This window comes from Notolepis coatsorum, assembly GCF_963971535.1.
Source record: "Notolepis coatsorum genome assembly, chromosome: 3".
Lineage (NCBI taxonomy): Eukaryota > Metazoa > Chordata > Actinopteri > Aulopiformes > Paralepididae > Notolepis > Notolepis coatsorum.
In genome coordinates, this window is record NC_140167.1 from 83108718 (window position 1) to 83125897 (window position 17180).

Consider the following 17180-nt stretch of genomic DNA (forward strand, 5'->3'; position numbering starts at 1 on the left):
GAGATAGTCACAAAAGCATAGACACCTACACTTAGATAGGGATTACACAAGCTATTGTTCTGCCTGTTGCCATTGTTACGAGATAAAAGAGACAAGAGAAAAATGGGGCGAAAACGAGACAATCTAAACGCATATAAAAAGATAAAAGACAAAACCGACGCAGGTAAGTCGACCGTAATTGGGTGGATGGAAGAAAGTCCAGTACAAATTATTGCAAATGAACACGACACGACAAGAGGTAACAAATATTATTTGAGAAAAGCAAGTTATGTATCAGGAAGATGGAATGATAGATGGAGGGAAGGGAAACGTTGGCCAGTCGATGGTTCTTTTGATTTGGAGTTAATAGCTAAAATAGGAACACTAATTGAGGCATACACCTATCAGGGTAAAGAGGAGGAAAAAGCAAAGAAAAGGTTGCAAGAGACAACCTTTTTAAAAGCTTATAGACGGGAAGGTGAGAAAAGGGAAAATGAAAGGAAGGCCGTTGCAAATGGCAATGATGCAGACAAACCAGTAGAGGGGGTAGTCCAGGTCACCAGAACTCCCCAGGCCCCTGAGACGACACCTGTCACCGCCCAAAGTGCGGTGCAGTTAGCCTCACCCAACCCAGCCTCCTATCTTATGGTCCAACAGGAAAGAATTGAGGAAGCTTTAGCACCCCCGCCATATGTCAGTGAGAAGGGGGAGCCAATATATCCCATCCTACCTTTATTAGAGATGATAAGCCCTTACCAGTTGACAGATGATCTGGGGAACCTAGAGAAGGGACAAGCAAAGACATCTATTCAGCTGACAGCTAGGCAACCAGATAGGTCAGACTGGAATAGGTCAGACAGAGAGGGTGTGGACGCCTCACGGCAACCAGATAGGTCAGACTGGAATAGGTCAGACAGAGAGGGTGTGGACGCCTCACGGCGACCAGACAGGTCAGCCCAGACTGGGTCAGGCAGAGAATATGTAACCACCCCACGACCAAGGGATAGGATAGAAGAGCAGACAGAGCGAACAAGAGTGATACAAGCAGCTGAGAGAAAGAATAAGGAAGGCTATGAGGCAATGTTAAAAGAGAAAGAGTGGGAAAAGAAAGAGTGGGAAAGGGTGAAGAAGGCCCACGGTCAGCCTCAGAGAGAGTATAACCCCCAGAGAGACTACCAGAGAGAGCCTGTCCACCAGCTGGAGTACCCCCAAAGCCCCCCAGCTCCTACGCCCCGTACTATATATCGAGAGCTCATTCCCCCCCAGCATTTTACCTCCCCCCAACCCCAGGGCCACAAGGGGGTAGCACCTGACAGTCACAAGATTGATCTCACAATACCACCACATGTGACTATGGTTGCAGTAGGTGAGGATCTGGAGACTATCGACATCGTACTTGGGGTACAGATAACACGGATAAAGGATGATCTGACGGAGATAGAGCAGGGGCTCATGGCTTTGGACCAAGATCAAACGGTCCTAGCAGGACAAAGACCCGACCCTAAGGCCATGGAAGCGGAGGGGGAGGAATATCATACGTTCATGAGGACGCGGGCTGGCATTGAGGGAAAGCAAAAGGACCTGAAAGACAAAAAAGGAGATAAGCAAGAGGCCCTTTTGCAGATACAAGAGCGTGTAATGGAGAGAAGACAGACAAGAGCCCAGACGAGAAACATGCAAGCCCCTATCCGCATGGCTCCTATAATAATAAGAGGACAGGACCTGGAATATCACCCCCTGAAGGTGTCGGACATGACACAGGTGACTGAGAAATTGCCGCCCCTCGAGAATGGGGCCAATCCTTGGATTGCCAAACTGGAGGAGGTGATGGTTGGCACAGAAATGGCAATGGGGGATGTCAAGAAGATATTGACAACCATGATGGGTATAAGGGCCAACTTGACTTTAACAAAAACAATAAAACTATAAGCCCTTGAGGAGGCTGTTACCGGCTAAAAACCTATAGTTGACGCGTCTGTGGCCGCTGTTGTATACCGTCTGGTGAAAGGAATGAATGTCCACAAGGTCCGTTCCACTAGTACCCCAAATGGGTTTATTTACCACATAATTAACGTATGCACCAATTGCATGCGATACAAAGCAAATGCCAACGATACCTTCAAAAGAACAAACAAACACTATACACTACAAACAAAACGATAACAAAACAACGTGCCGTGTCGACGTGACGACTTGACGACTTGACGGTCAAAAACTGTTTGGCTCTACCGGTAACCAAACACACCTGCCTGTCATCAGTCCCGTTACTCATTAAGTAGCTGAGTATGTCACCTACTGGTGAGCAACGGGTACTGATGTCACAAACTCATTTTGGCAGGCTGGCAGGCACAATGTATTACAGGCAGAATTCATCATAAATACATAAATCCAAACAAATGCATAAAATATAACATATGGCACTACAACCATGTAAATTGGCTCTTACACGCCGGCCTCTAATTGTTAAATGTCATAACATATAACAATTATAACATAAAATGAAAAACAAAAAGAGCCAAAGTGTGCCATATAACCACAAAACAAATCAATGCCATATAACCACAAAACAAATCAATATTTGAGACTATCGCCTCGTGCATAACAAACTTCCAAGCCCGGTCAATGGTCATTCCAAGATCAATGTCTTGGCCTTTAAGCACCGAGCACCCCAAGCCGTTCTCGTCTGGGAAGGCCTCTAAAAACTCTGCAGAGGAGCTGCAGAGTTGCAAATGTCAATGAAATCTCCCGCCATCTTGTCCATTGGCGCTCAATGTCATTGGGAATGTTTTCATCCCAGCTGCACACTCTTCTCCACCGTTTGAGCAGCATGGACTTGGCAGGAAGTGTAACTGGGCCAAGGAAACTCAAGGGATGGCACACCGAAATCTGGTTGTTCAGTGAAGTTCCCAGGTTGCTCAGTGTCTCTTCCAATCTGCTCACGGAAATCATATTGACAGTGGCCACTGAAATCCCATTTTCAGGACCATTATTTTCTTGCAGGGGCCCGTTGACCACCCAGCCCAGAACAGTTCTCATAGCATACGGACCATTTCCACGGCCGTTGATCACCTCCCAAGGTTCCAATAACCTGGGAGCATTGGTACCAATCAATAGATCAACATTTGCCTTTATGCTGGGAATTTGGACATGGGACAGGTAAGGCCACTTCAGCAAATCTTCCTGTGATACAACATTGTCACTTGTCACAGGCATTTTCCTTTGTGAAAGGACTTCTGGGAGGCTATAGAAAGTGTCCCCATTGAGACCAGAGACCTCCAAACCTTTCAGTGAGGTACTTGATACCACCTGCTCCTGGCTCAAAGTGCTCAGAAGGAAGCTAGTCTGTGGTCCAGTCACATCCAATGCACTCATTAAATGCTCAGAACAAAATGTTGCAGAACTGCCAGGGTCGAGAAAGGCGTATGTTTGCAGTATCTTTCCATTTGTGGACTTGACTTGGACTGGCAGAATGGACAGCTTACAATTTTCTCCGCCGGCCCCAGTAAGACCACACGTCTGCGTGGCTATAGTGACACTTGACTTGACAGCTGAAGTGACACTTGCAGATGAATTAGGCTGCTGGTATGTGCTGAGGTAAGGCCTGTCAATGTGAAGTACGGTTGGATGTTTTTTCTCACAAACCTTGCAGGTTAGGCGCTTGTCGCAACCAGCACTCATGTGACCGGAACACAAACATCCGAAACAAATCCTATTTTGCTTTATGAAAATAATTTTATCATTGTGGTTCTTGCCTTTCAGCAGCGGGCACTCTGACAGAGAGTGATCCTGAAAGCAGCATACACAAGACTCAGATTTCTCCATTTCAAAATCCTGCCCCCTATGGACAGAGCCTGAATTGACTTTGAAATCATGTCCCCTATGGACAGAGCCTGAGTATGCTCTGCTATCCTGTCCTCTATGGACAGAGCCTGAATTGGCTTTGGAATCATGTCCCCTATGGACAGAGCCTGAATATGCTCCGCTATCCTGTCCCCTATGGACAGAGCCTGAGTCTGGGTCCTTGGAGTCCAGACGTGTGACAGTTGTAGCAAAGCTGTTGCCTTCAGCTCTGCCAAACTTGTACTGAGGCTGGAACTTGCTCCTGTTGCTCAATCCATCCTTTATGGTTGGTTTATCCTGGATGTCACCGAAAAGTGGGTCAGAAAGGATCCTGACCTGACGTTCCACGAATGTGACCAGATCATTAAAAACAGCTCTATGATGTCGTCGCTCAAGTAGCTCATAAGCTGTTGTCCTCCATCTTTCCCTAAATCGGTAGGGCAGCTTGGTTATAATCATGCGCATGTTGGTAGGCATGTCAAGCTCCTGCATGTGTTGCATCTCTGTCATCACGTTGCAACAGTTGCGCAGGAACAGAGAATAGTCCTGTAGTGCCTTTACATCTTCAGCCTTAACTGCGGGCCAGGCCAAGGCCTTTTCGATATATGACGTAGCGATCTTAAATTCATTCCCGAAATGTTCTTTCAGGAGACCTTTGGCCATGTCATAACCACGGTCTGGCATCATGTGCTGACAACTCCTTACCAGCTCACGTGGTTGTCCTTTTGTGAACTGTTCCAAAAAATATAAACAATCAGCTTTGTTGGCCTTTGCTTCAATATTGTGCTCAAAGGATCTTATGAAGCTCCTGTAGTGAAGCGGGTCACCATCAAAGGCAGGGATGTTTCTGGATGGTAGAGACATTGTGAGCTGTTGTTGCACAAGAGCATTAGTGATTTCATTCTGCCGTTGCAGGACTGTACTCAAGTCTCCTTGAAGTTGTACTTGACAAGGTTGATACAGTTGTGGTTGCACAGCAGCTCCACCTTGTGGTGGCATTTGAAAAGGTTGATACAATTGTGGTTGGACAGCAGCTCTACTTTGTGGTGGCATGTGAAAGAGGGGTGGTTGTGCAGCAGCTCCACCTTGTGATGGCATGTGAAAGAGGGGTGGTTGTGCAGCAGCTCCACCTTGTGATGGCATGTGAAAGAGGGGTGGTTGTGCAGCAGCTCCACCTTGTGATGGCATGTGGAAGAGGGTTGGTTGTGCAGCAGCTCCACCTTGTGATGGCAAGTGGAAGAGGGTTGGTTGTGCAGCAGCTCCACCTTGTGAGGGCATGTGGAAGAGGTGAGGTTTAACCTTTGGCTTGACAACAGGCTCTGGCATAGGAATGCTGAATTGCTGTGCTGTCGGATTTAGCACAGTATGGCTTGAATGAGGAGGTCCGGTGTGATTTCCCACATGCCTTTGGCTAGAGGTTCGTGACCGTCTCCCTGCATCTGACGTAGTATGCAGAACAGCCAAATGGGCAGTGGATACAGCCAACTCAGCCTCCATTTCAAGCTGCTCCTTTTTCCTCCTTAACACTTGCTCTTGATCCTCCAGAGCTTGTCTCTCCTTTAAGTACGCTGCTTTCACCAGCAGTGATGCTCTTTTAGCCTCTGCTATGAGGCGTTCAGAGCTGGCACTGCTACCACTCTTTCTGCTGCCTTGTGAGCGTCCAAAGGAGATATTTGAAATACTGTCATTTGGTTTCACATCATCAACCACTGTTTGTATGTTGTCTGGGCGCACGTCATCTGTGGGTGCACTGACAGTGTGCACCTCCCTTGTGTGCACATCCTCTGTGTGCACAGCCTCTGTGTCTACACAGACAGTGTGCACATCCTCTGTGTGCACAGGTTCTGAGTGCACTTCACCCTGGCTATTTGTAATTGCCATATTTTGTGCCAGCCAACTCTCAACATGCACGTGGAAGCTTTCCAACGTGTTTATTCTTGACCCAAACCAGGCAGTTTGTAATGCATTTTCGTCCGGGGACATAGTTGACGTATTCATAAATTCATTTTGTACAGATTTGGCTGTCTCACACAGCCTAACATATTCACATAATCAGTGTTGGGACTAACGCGTTACAAAGTAACGCGTTACAGAAACGAAGTTACTTTTTGCCGCAACTAGTACTCTAACGCATTACTTTTGAAATTCAGTAACGCTACTTACGTTACTGAATGGTTTGTTAGTTCGTTACTGCGTTCTTTTTATGTAGATTCATAGCGAGCGTCCTTATTTCGCCTGCGTTTGTTTTGTTTACTGTAGACTGAAAGGCGCTATATAAAACGAAGTATTATTATTATTATTATTTCTTTCCGTAGCCTCATTCTGGTTTCGCACTTCTGATTGGCCACTGACGTTCTGAAAGAAATAGGCGCTCTCTACAGTAAACAACAAGAGGACGCTCGCTATGAATCTACATAATAAGAACGCAGTAATAATAACGAACTAACAAACCATTTAGCAACTACTTGGAGAGATAATTAATATACAACATGGAAACGAGATAAAGAACATGTTTGAAGGGCTGCTGGAGTCAACTGGACTAACGTTACATCTCGACCACCGCAGACTGGTGACGGTGAGTGCAATGTGTTCACTGAAACTCAAGATCAACGGATTTTGACTGTACTTAATCTGCCAGGGAATCTCATAATACTAATCAAACAATATAAATATAGTCCTTTCATGCACAATTGATATCCTAACTATTCTAACGTTGCAATGCTTTGATAACAACGCTGCAAGATGGTTATGAATGAATTAATGAATGGATGAATGAATGAATGAATGAAAACTTTATTTAACAGATTGCAGAATGGGTACAATACAGTACGGCTCAATACATACAATTGTTAAGGGGATGCAGACCTGAGAAAGACGTTTGTCTTGTTTCCATCAGGGTCCCCCATTTTCAATTCATATAGACATTTATGACATACACAACATACATGACATTTATGGCATAGGGACATATAGGTATTTAGTACTGATACATTTGTGACATAAGCGGTATTCAAATATACAGTACTGTTACCCCTAGATCCTGACAGAGTATATACATATGATGGGGAGGGGACTGTACATTAGGAGGGGGTGGGTGGGTGGGAGAGAAATATACATACAGCGGGGAGGGAATATATAATGAAACGCTCTAGACCACATTGCTTAGCAGAGTTTGGTGATGTGAATGGAAACTGTCAAGTTGATCAACCGATTTTGAGTATATGGGGCATGGGACTTGAGCAATTTTTTTTTTTTATTTTTTTTTAAATAACTAAATAGTTACTTTTCACAGTAACTCATTACTTTTGGGTGTAAGTAACTAGTACAGTAACGAAGTTACTTTGAAATGAAGTAACTAGTAAAGTAACTGAGTTACTATTTTTCAGTAACTAGCACAACACTGCACATAATACACCTTGTACCCCTGTCACGTCAGCATTGTGCATAAATACCTCCATCATTTTGTACAACTTTTTTGCCTTATTTAATTTATCTGATCTTTTATTTTCCAATTTTCCCAATTTTTCCATTACAGCCTTTAAGGTCAGTTTAGTTTCCCTTTTTTCCATTGTGACAGTTTTCACAGCCGCCTCTGCACCGACGAGTTGCTCATTATTAATGTCTTGATTGTCATCCGCAACGCTCATGTTGACAATCAGCAGTGAAATGATTGAAGCAATAACGTTATGCCCGGCGCGCACGAAGGGATTCAAACAGTCAACGATAGTTGTGCGTGGCGCACATAACGGATTCACCAACGGTGGCGCGCACAAACAAATCAAAGTTAACGGTAGACTGGTACGCGCAGTCTATTTTCAGCTACCAATGCATTGGACTTTATGCTCGCAAAACGTAAGAGTTGTGTGCACACATTTACTATGGCCAAAAAAAGGGGTAGCGCTACCTTACCTCGGCTTGTAGCCTACCACGGAAAATGTTGGCAGCTGACGTTGGGTACCGTTGGTTGTAGTCGGAGCTCTGATGAGTAGGTTGACGTTCAGCGCTTCTCAGCTCATGGCTATGTTGACATCCAACAGCTGGAACTGCGCAAATCCCACGCAGTCCTCAACGCATCAGCTCCGCGCGCGCATCAAAGCGAGGCTGAATGGCTTCCCCGCTGTCCTCAACGTTTCTTGTTGCGCAAAGCTTAAACCTACTTTGCTCGTCTTGCTGTGGTTCTGGCTGATCCACTTTACTGATGAGCAAGTTTTTGACTTGCTTTGCTCTTGGTGTGGTTCTCAATCCACCTTTATACTAAAGAGCACTAGTTTTTGACTTGCTCTTCATGTGTTCTCAACGAGCATTAGTTTTTGACTTGTATAAGGGCCAACTTGACTTTAACAAAAACAATAAAACTATAAGCCCTTGAGGAGGCTGTTACCGGCTAAAAACCTATAGTTGACGCGTCTGTGGCCGCTGTTGTATACCGTCTGGTGAAAGGAATGAATGTCCACAAGGTCCGTTCCACTAGTACCCCAAATGGGTTTATTTACCACATAATTAACGTATGCACCAATTGCATGCGATACAAAGCAAATGCCAACGATACCTTCAAAAGAACAAACAAACACTATACACTACAAACAAAACGATAACAAAACAACGTGCCGTGTCGACGTGACGACTTGACGACTTGACGGTCAAAAACTGTTTGGCTCTACCGGTAACCAAACACACCTGCCTGTCATCAGTCCCGTTACTCATTAAGTAGCTGAGTATGTCACCTACTGGTGAGCAACGGGTACTGATGTCACAAACTCATTTTGGCAGGCTGGCAGGCACAATGTATTACAGGCAGAATTCATCATAAATACATAAATCCAAACAAATGCATAAAATATAACATATGGCACTACAACCATGTAAATTGGCTCTTACAATGGGAAAAGACGGCATGGAAAGGATACTGGAGACGGCTCGCCTGCATGGCCATGTGGGGACTGGAGCGCATGATGCGGACCTGTTCCTAGCGTACAGGGGAGTAACGTGGGCGGCCCTACGAGAAGCCTATCCAATGAGACTGCACGCAGACCAAATTCCGATTGGTACTTTGGAGACAACAGGGCACCCCAGGCAATACGTACAACAAGCCTACTCCACGTGGAAGAACACAACTGGTCGGGAGGCGGGACTTGACCCTATGCATGAAGCCCAGTTAAGAACCAAGATTGAAAACGGCCTCCCCATAGAGGTAAGACAGAAATTGGCCGAGGTGGTGTCATTGTCAAAGATGGCGCTGGAATTATATATAGATCAAATAGAGCATTACGTTGAACTGTATCGGAAGAAAGAGCAAAGAGCAAAGGAGAAGGATGCAGAGCAACAACGTAAGATCATGTACCAACAGCCAACCGAGGTAGTAAAGGTAGTGGAATACCTTCAAGCCTTAGTCCAGGCCCCACAACCAAGAGATGGGACAGGCTATGAAGGGGAACCACAGGGACAGAGACGGGCTCAAGTGGGAACACAAGGGGGTTATGCGCCGGACCAACAACAGAGGCCGAGAGAGTGGCAACCACGACCGAAAGGAGGAGGCAGACCCCGGAATCCGAATGGATTCCCGCCGCGGGTGGTGGTGTGTTGGCCGTGTGGGGTGACTGGTCATATCTCACGGAACTGTAGACAGGCTTGTCAACCCGGAGAGGGAGACCAGGAAAGAACTTGGCAAGGCCAAGGTCAACCCCGAGTCCAAGACCGAAATGAGAACATTGGCCCGGTAAATCCAGCAAGAGGGCCAAATGAATCACTATGAAGAGGCCCAGAGAGTCCAATGGGGAGGTGTCAGCTGTCAGTGTCGTCTTTAAGGGAGGAGCCTATTGTGTGCGTAACGGTGAATGACAAATCTGTCGAGATGATGGCAGACACCGGCGCGGCTTACACGGTAGTACAACTCCAAGACGCGACGCACCTAACCTTGTCCGGTCGATATGTACGGACAATTGGATTTGAGGGAATAAACCAGCTGACGGCTGTTACCGAACCTGTGACTCTGAGATATCAAGGCAGGGAAGCGACTCTCCCTGTGCTGGTCTCGGAGAGCACACCTATTAACTTGCTCGGCCGAGATGGGCTGGGGTTACTGGGGATGGACATTAAATGTACTGCGGAGGGTTGCGTGATAGCCGAACGAGAAGACCAGTACTATCAGATGGTACAACGAATTGACAGTCAACCACCAGAGATCTATTGTCTAGGGGGATTGGACCAAGAGCTACTTGGCCCCGCCTTACAATGGGAGAAATTTATCACTGCCAATATGCCTGAAGCAAGGGATCCAAAGACCCCCTATCACTGCACTCTGCAGTATCATAGAGATGCAAACTCGTCACAGACTAAGGAGTGGCTGAGGGTGCAACCTGACAAAGTACAGCTGAATGCTACCAATATCATATTGGGGCCACAGGGAGCAGCGTTACGTATTGCACGGAGTGACTATCTGCGTAAAGAGCACGGCATAATGGATAGTGTTCCCCATGTGACTTTGAAGGTAATCAGCTCATGTGATCAACAACACATAGGCGAAATGATGAAAAAAGCTGAAGGGATAGAATTTGAACAGATGAAAGAAAACAAACGGATCTGGATGAGCCCTGATAAAAGGTTTATTAAGATCATGGTTCAAGGCACAGGGATGGGTCATCCCCAGACTGTGCAATTATCCCAAGAGACACTGGGAGAACTCCCTAATGCATCAAGCCTCCAAGAGGACATGATGGAGGCGGTGCCTGAGACGCTGTGGGCAAAGAACAGCACTGACATTGGACTAATCAAGTCCGCTCAACCTGTGAAGGTGGAGCTTAGACCTGGGGCCACCCTGCCTTGGAAGAAACAGTATCCATTGAAGGAGAAAGCAGTGGCTGGAATCGAGCCACAAATTAAAGGACTTTTAGCTGCAGGAGTCTTACGGAAAACAACTGATCCCCGGAGCAACACGCCGTTGCTACCCGTGGAGAAGCCGGATACCTCTTACCGGCTGGTGCACGATCTAAGAGCGATCAACGAGGTGTTACTTGACTATCCGTCCGATGTCCCCGACCCCCATGTGCTATTGACATTTATCCCGTCGAAAGCCGAGTACTATACAGTTATAGATTTGTGTAGTGCATATTTTAGTGTGCCCTTGAGCGAGGAGTGCCAGCATTTTTTTGGGTTTACTTATAAGGATGAATATTATGAGTATACTAGGATCCCGCAGGGACTAAAACATTCGCCACACATATTCAACAAAATCCTAAGGGAGGATTTAGAGGGGTTGGATAAAGTCATGACCTCTAGGGTCATTCAGTACATGGATGATCTGATACTGTGCGCGGACGATCAGGAAACATGTCATCGCGATTCCGTGATACTGTTGCAACTGTTGGCGGAAAACGGCCATAAAGTGTCGTTGAAAAAGTTGCAATATTGTAAACCTAAAGTGATCTATTTAGGACAAACAATTTCACAGGGCCATCGGGCTATTTCAGAAGAACATTTGGTGGCCATAAGGACGGCACCCAAGCCTGTGACGGTACGACAGCTAATGGGATTTCTGGGTATAATGGGGTACAGCTCTCCGTGGGTCGAGAACTATACGGAAATAGTGAAACCATTGAGAGAGATGCTGAAAGAAACGGGCGTTGATAAACTGAGCAGTAAAGTGGTATGGACCGAAGAGGGCTCACGGGCATTCGAAACAATCAAGTCCCGACTGTTAGAGGCGCCGGCCTTGGCGTTGCCTAACTATACCAAGAAATTCATACTATACGTCTCTTCTTCACCAGATCAGAAGCAGGCGTGTGCGGTGTTGGCCCAGGACACAGGGGTGGGGGCGCGACCACAGCCGATGGCGTACTACTCAATTGCCTACTCGGAAGTAGAGATGGGGATGGCTCCATGCTACCGAGAAATGGCTGGAGTGTATACGATGTACGAAAAAGCCGCAAGTATTACGATGGGATATCCAGTGGATATCATGGTGAGGCATGACTTGAAGAGTCTGTTGGAGTCCGGTAAATATGCACTAACGATGCCTCGCATTAAACACTACTACAGACTTTTGGAACAGGAAGATGTGACGCTGGTCAGGTGTTCCATAACGAACCCGGCAGCTGACATCCCTACGCCTGAAGATGGAGAGCCCCACGACTGTTTAGTCGAAGTCGAGAGGTACTCTAAACTCAGAGCAGACTTGCAGGCATTTCCATTTGACAGTCCAGATCTGGAGTTATGGACTGACGGCTCTTGTTATCATGTTGGCGAGGGACTAAAAGCAGGTTACTCCGTGGTAAGGTCACAGGGCGAAGGATTTGTGGTAGAAAAAGCCGAAGCATTATCACAACCTTGTTCAGCCCAGTTAGCAGAATTGGTCGCACTGACGGAAGCATGTAACATGGCAGAGGGCAGAACTGTAAATATTCATACCGACTCGGCCTATGCACATGGAACCGCCTTCTTATTTGGCACAGTGTGGAAAGGGAGAGGATTCAAGAAAGCCGATGGAAGCGCCATAAAACATTGTAGTCAGATTAAACGTTTGTTAGAAGCAATTATGAAACCAAAGCAGATTGCGATAATCAAGTGTGCTGCTCATCAGTCAGACGAGTCCAAGATATCTCGAGGGAACAGAAGAGCAGACGAAGCTGCCAAGGAAGTGACAGGTGCTGACAGAGCAGGCAAGGTATTGGTTATCACACACGGAGTTGAGTTAGAGGACAAGATAACCTACAAAGATGTTTTGACTTTCCAGGAGGAGGCTAGTCAGGTGGAACGGAACCTCTGGATAACCAGGGGAGCTAGTCAGGATGATTCAGGTTTGTGGCGCGACGCCGGTGGATTTGTGGTGGCTCCTGCTGGCCTGGTCGGACTGCTGATCCACACGGCGCACGACTTTTGCCATGCGCATAAAGGAGAGGTAAGGAGAAAAATCAGAGAATATGGCTTTTGGGCGCCAGATTTGGTCAGTCAAATTGATCATGTGTTACAGAGGTGTGTAATATGTTTGAAAAACAATATACGTAAGGGGATTAGTGTGTCACCAGGACATATCCCCACGCCCAATGGCCCAATGCGAGACCTTGTAATTGATTACATTGACATGATTAAGCCCATTAATCAGAAGAGATATATTCTTGTCGTTGTCTGTCGTTTTTCAAGGTGGGTGGAGGCGTGCGCCACCCGGCACAAGGATGCAGCATCTGTGGCTAAGTTCCTATGCCAAGAGGTAATTCCCCGTTTTGGTTTAATGGACAGAATTTCGTCGGACAATGGAAAAGAGTTTGTAGACAAAACTGTGCGTTTAATACTCCAACACTTAGGCATAAAACAGCGATTGGGGGCCGTTTATCATCCGCAGAGCCAGGGGTTGGTGGAACGCATGAACGGGACACTAAAAAACAAATTGGTAAAGATCTGTCAACACACAGGCTTGAATTGGCTAAGCGCTCTCCCGTTAGCTTTGATGGCTTGTCGTTCGAGCGAAATTCGCGGTCTGCGTCTGACACCGCACGAAATGATGCTAGGTCGCTGCATGGTAGTACCAGGTTTGCGTGCGACAGGCAAAGGTCCGAGTTTGGACATCCTGGACAACGACATGCGTGAGTATGTAAAATACATGTCAAAGATACACAAAAGTATTCTGGTTCATGTCTCCAGTAGACAGGAGCATGAAACCGGGGAGGAGGTGAATAGGCAGACTACACCTCAAATCATACCAGGCGACTACGTTTATGTCAAAGTATTTAGACGCAAGTGGTTTGGCGCGAGACGAGAAGGGCCATACAAAGTCGTTCGAGCCACCGAGAGGGCTTTACAAGTTGAAGGATCGCCTATGTGGTTTCACGTTACTCATTGTGTAAAAGCAACCAATACGGACCAAGAATGGGAACCTGAACCACAAGACCTTGACGGTAAAACCGGGGCGTCGCAACCGTTACACGAAGGCGAAGTGAAGGCGGCGCTAACCCCAAACGATGGGGAAGACCCGGATGATTATGGCGAGCCAGACCGAGGGGGCCACGATTGGCCACCAGTAGAAGATGAAGGTTTTTTACAGGAACCAGACAGAGGAGAAGATTATGAATTGGAACATAATAATTTCTCCTCTGTGGACTTGGAGAAGGTACCAGAAGAGCCAGAGGAACCAGTGCTTAGCACAAGCCCGGAACAAGATACTCGACAAAAACGAGTCATCCAGAAGCCTAAACGGTATACATAGGCAAAGGAAGGGATAGTGTAACTGATAGGCCTTGGAGAGGGCGTGTACATATTAATTTTTGATTTTTCATTAGCTAAGCTCTCTCCTTTTTTAGAAATGTTTAGATAGTAAATGTCATGTAAGGTCTTTTCTTTCAGAGTGAATTGCACAAAACAGACACATTTGGATAAAATACACATAAAGTCTAAACCTGGTAATTGGTACGATCATCTTTTTGTATAAAGGGACGGACCTAGACTGAAGTGAAATTGATATAACTGATACATTGTATATAACCTGCAAATGAGTGGACATTGTTAAACGGTGTGAGTGAATAGAGAACTGTGTAAATAAAAATGGGTCCATAGTCGGTCAGTGGAGGAGGGAGTAATGTGGGTGTTGAAAGCAAATGATACTAACAAATATGGAAAATGAGTCAGAAGGATTCTGGAAAGGTTTGGCTCTGAGGTAATTAGGTTAAACAGTAAGGTTAAGGTAATTGTAAACAGTTTGTTTGAGAAATTACTAACATGTATCTTGGGGATTATTAATCCCCAAACCGGGGAAACTGTAGTAGATTCCCAGTCAAACTATTTATTGTACTGTACACCTTGGATCAGAATGGCAGAAACACCGACAGGTAAAATGCATTCACAATTTCTCCTGGCTTCTCTGCCTCTATCAACAAAAGAAACGAGACGTATAGCTGATTTGAAGCAGCTGCGTGGCTCAAGATTCCTAACCAGGGTGTTGAAACAGGCAGCTGCTGATTGAATAAGAGATAGTCTCGTTTGAACTTCCTGGGAAAGTTAATAAACTGGGTGATTTTACAACCCAGGGCTCTAGGCAAATGGTCCAATTAAATTGAATACAAAGAAACTGCCTTGAGAGACGCCAGACAGTCTCTTCTTTACAAAGGATCAGTTGATCAAAGCATTCTGGACTTTGAATCCACATCGTGACCTAATTCAGTGCAAAACGTCACGGTAAGGAGTTAGCCAATGAGAGCTGAGAATAAGTGTTCTCCAATAGGAACGCTCGAGGAGAGTTTTGGAAACGCCCGCTTGCCGTAAAATTAGAGGCGGAGCCTAAATAAGATATAACCAAAAACTCCTCGCCAGGAGACAGAACAACCAACCCAAAAACCCAGGAAGCAACAAGAAACAAACACACCCTTTTTCTCCACTAGAACCCAGCAAGGAGAAGAAATTGACGAAGAAGATCGAGACGCGAGACTGTTTATAGACAAGCTTTTTATTGAGAATTTAGTCTGAATTTCTGCGAACATCCGGCATATTGGATGCTTCTCGTAGGTTCATTGCACAATATTTCTTTTTGTAACATCTGATTGAAATCCATTTTCATTAAAAACTGGTTCTTTTCAAACTGCTCAGATCTCGCTTCATTTCAAACGGCAGCGCCGTATTTTTCTCTCTGGGAAAGCAATAACCAGGTTAAAAACAGTGGTTATCTGCATTTGGCAAAGAGTGGATTCCAAGAGCTTGTAAAAAGGTTTAAATCACAACGCAGAAGTAGTAATAGGGAATTTAAGCTGGAAATCCACTTCAATCACTAACTATAATCATAGTTACTGTAGATAGTGGTGAGAGCACTAACTATAATCATAGTTACTGTAGATAGTGGTGAGAACACTAACTATAATCATAGTTACTGTAGATAGTGGTGAGAGCACTAACTATAATCATAGTTACTGTAGATAGTGGTGAGAGCACTAACTATAATCATAGTTACTGTAGATAGTGGTGAGAGCACTAACTATAATCATAGTTACTGTAGATAGTGGTGAGAGCACTGCAATGATTCAACTCCTGGTCGCAGCGTTTGTTTTGGACTTCTGTCGATACAATACATAAATATATTACCTGTGGCTACAACATTATGTGTCTTTATTGTTTTAGTGATAGTAGTGTTGTTAGGCACCAGGCTTGTGTTGTTAGGCACCGGGCTCTTCTACCAGACTGTATTGATAGAACTACAGTATGTTATCATTCTAGTACTGCTACAGAATACATTGTCACATTGCAATTCTGAATAAAAAACAACATGTCAACCAAATGGGAGATATTAGATATTAGAGATATTACATATAGGCTTCAGACCAAGGGAGATATTAGGCTTACTAGGCTTCAGACCAAGATAGATATTAGGCTTACTAGGCTTCAGGCTAAGAGAGATATTAGGCTTCAGGCCAAGAGCGATATTAGTCTTACTAGGCTTCAGGCTAAGGGAGATATTGGGGGTACTAGGCTTCAGGCTAGATAGTGGGGGTACTAGGCTTCAGGCTAGATAGTGGGGGTACTAGGCTTCAGGCTAAGGGTGATATTGGGGGTACTAGGCTTCAGGCTAGATAGTGGGGGTACTAGGCTAAGGGCTAAGGGCGATATTGGGGGTACTAGGCTTCAGGCTAGATATTGGGGGTACTAGGCTTCAGGCTAAGGGCGATAGTGGGGGTACCAGGCTTCAGGCTAGATATTGGGGGTACTAGGCTTCAGGCTAGATAGTGGGGGTACTAGGCTTCAGGCTAGATAGTGGGGGTACCAGGCTTCAGGCTAGATAGTGGGGGTACTAGGCTTCAGGCTAAAGGAGATAGTGGGGGTACTAGGCTTCAGGCTAGATATTGGGGGTACTAGGCTTCAGGCTAGATAGTGGGGGTACCAGGCTTCAGACTAGATATTGGGGGTACTAGGCTTCAGGCTAGATAGTGGGGGTACTAGGCTTGAGGCTAGATAGTGGGGGTACTAGGCTTCAGGCTAGATAGTGGGGGTACCAGGCTTCAGGCTAGATAGTGGGGGTACTAGGCTTCAGACTAGATAGTGGGGGTACCAGGCTTCAGGCTAAGGGAGATATTGGGGTACCAGGCTCCAGGCAGACCACCCAGCATGGTGTTTCCTGAATGCCTCTTAGGCTGGTGCGTCACAGCAGAACCAGAGGAGCATCTTTCCACAGCAGCCGCCAAGCTCTGCACTGCTTAGCTTGGCTGACTAGCGCTGTGCACACACACACACACACACACACACACACACACACACACACACACACACACACACACACACACACACACACACACACACGCATGCACCATAATACACTAGCTTTTAATGATAATGCAGAGATATTATCTACTGAGTGAGTAATCCTGATACATTTTACATCATCAATATAAAAG